Source organism: Aptenodytes forsteri, unplaced genomic scaffold (genome assembly GCF_000699145.1).
Source record: "Aptenodytes forsteri isolate BGI_AS27 unplaced genomic scaffold, ASM69914v1 Scaffold5, whole genome shotgun sequence".
Lineage (NCBI taxonomy): Eukaryota > Metazoa > Chordata > Aves > Sphenisciformes > Spheniscidae > Aptenodytes > Aptenodytes forsteri.
In genome coordinates, this window is record NW_008795672.1 from 1,731,925 (window position 1) to 1,734,747 (window position 2,823).

Below are 2,823 nucleotides of genomic sequence, written 5' to 3' on the forward strand. Positions count from 1 at the left end.
GATCTCTTAAATGAGGCGGTGCATCACTGTAATGTAAACCAGCTTACTGTATAACGAATTAACTCTTTATTTAAATCATATCAGTTATACAAAACATTAAAGTGTTGGGAATCGTTTGCACCGCTTAATTTAGAATTGTAAGTATTAATAAAAATTCCTGTTGTCACGTATCTTTCTACGTTGTGCATATCAAATGAGTTGGTTAGAATTAAAGAATTCTGAAACTTTTTTCCTCCAATTTCCATAGTTGACGAAAGAGTTAACTTGAGCTTTACTTGCAGTAACAAACTGGAGAGAATCTGTTTGCCTTCTCTCTCTCAACAATATGATTTATGACAGGCTTTATGTTGCTCTTCTTATGGAGTGCACCATTCTTGGCAGGAGGCAGAATCTTGCATGTGTCTTTAACTATACTTCTGACAGGATTTCCTAAAGGACAAAGAGGCCAATGTTAAATATCGCGTATAAAGCCACAAAGAGGAGTCCTGTGCTCTTTCCAGAATAGAAATAAAAAGGCTTAACTTCTGTATCCTTGTAACTAAGTATGCTCCTTCATTTATCTTTGCAGTAATAAGCATATATAAAACTGTATTTTAATGTGCCGAATAAGCGAATAAAAAAAAATATTCGAGCGACAAAGGCTTCATCCTCTCTGAACATGTTATTACGTCTTAGAGTACCTGTCATTCCTTCATGGTCGGGTTGCTTCGTGTTCTACAGTGCTGATGTGTACGTAAACTTGTTACCAGCAAAGCAGTCAAAACACACTGTATTTTTTACTTTAAATTATAGGCTCTAACTCTTGCAAAATAGCCGCCTTTCCTTCTGTCTTTCTTTGATTACCCAGTATAATCATATCATAGAACTAGTCCTTAAAATGGTGATTTATGCAATATTGACATTGCTAGTAATTTTACTTTCATTAAGTGTATTTTATGGCTCAAGACCAGAGAACTCTAATACTCCATCATTTACTTACCTTTTTCAAACATGTTTTTAAACCAGCTGCTGCATGCGTACAAGCTACCACAAGAAGTCGGCTTCCTATTTTATAACCACTTAGGTTTGCCACTGGTGCTGACCTGTTCTGGCCCGGTTATTTCTTTTCATAACGGCAGATACGGTGGATACTCAGTGGCTTAAATATAATTGATACTGACATCTGTCTCTGCACTGACTGTGAGAAGTCTCCACCATAGAATTACCACGGTGACACCACTTGATAGTACTATCAGGATGAGGGCTAAAGGCTCAATGACCGCAGGGACTGATCTATCTTTACCTCATAGTGGCATCTCTCTTGGTTGGAAAGTTTGGGCTCATATTGTCTGTGAAGGACCTTTCTCTGTTAAAACTGGCTATCTGGCACGCTTTGCAATAGACTTCATTTAGATAGAATTGCTAAAATGGTATGACTTTTTCTACTGGACTCCTGTGTTTTGTTTGTGGCTTTTTTTTTTTAATCTCATGAATATATGAAATCTAAGAATTATCTTGGTGGGTTCTGGGTTTTTTCTTTCTGATGGTTTTATTCAGCTGCTCTTTTCAGAGGACGAAAGCTTACAGTTACCTGCTGTTGTGATTTCTGTTTCTACCAACAAAACAAACAAAAAAAAGTGCTGGAATAGCTTCTAGAGTCAGAAACAAAATCAGTGCTATTTTGTATATTTTAAGCATCTTTTCTTTTAGAAAGAGGGTGATGCAAAAGAAACATCTACGTGTAGTATACTTTTAGTAACAAGTGATCAGTTAAATCTGCTACCATCTAAGTGTATTTTCTCTGAAATTCTCTATAATCCTTGCTCGACAAGTCAAAATTCTGTATGTGATTTTAAGTCCTGTTATTTATGTGATCTGTTTAAGGTACTTCGGAAAAGGTCCAAAGTGCTTTCCAAATATGGGTCCTTGCTAAGCTCTTTGGCTGTGCGTTACTTGAATATGAAAGTCTTGATTAATGCCTGCAGTTTTCTCCCAGCATATGCTAAGATAGTACTTTGAACTTTTACTGTGTTCCCTGGTGCTATACATAAAATTCATTTGGAAAAAGAAAAAAAAACCCTAAATATAACACTTTTTTCCAATTAGAGGAAATGCCTTTTTTTTTTTTCCCCCCAAAAGTGTTCACTGCTGTCCTTGTATGCTTTGTTCTGGTGTTCAACTCGAAGCTGAAGGAACAAGGTTTCTTGGCCCTGATAATCCCAGCTAGTCAGGAGTTATGAATGCCTTAGGATGACTCAAAAGTCAGGTCTTCAGGATGAGAGCTGAAAGACATCCAGGTGTCCTGTTTCCTGGCTCCAAAGTATTATTGATGGCCCTTAGCTGGGTGCCCTGGGTTGGCTCCTATATGATGGAAGTCAGGTGTGCAAAACAAATAGGCAGAGCAAGAGGAGACCGAAGTTGAGCAGCAGCAAAGTTTGGGGGAACAGACGAGTATTTGAATGTAAGTAAATTTAAATTAAAATGTCCCTCTGTTGCTGAGGCTGTTTATTCTGAGGTTGTGGGAGGCCTTTTTTTTGCATTGGAGAGATGAGTGGTGTGAATCCCTCCTGGAATCAGACAACTCAAAGGAGCGGTAGGTAGTGCCTGCTGCTGTTGAGTTGGTTTTGGTGTCTTTTGCACATCTGCTTCCCCCAGGGTTTTGAGGATGCAGCTATGAATACCTAAATTTTGTCAAATAAAGCACTAGTACTTGACTGCAGTGCTGTGGTAAACATTTCCCATAGCAACTTCGGCAGTGCTGCAGTTAACGTAGATCAAGCTTTAGTAAACCATGCAGTGAGGCTTGCTAATAACGTTTTCTCTTCTAGGCTTAAGTAGCCAAAG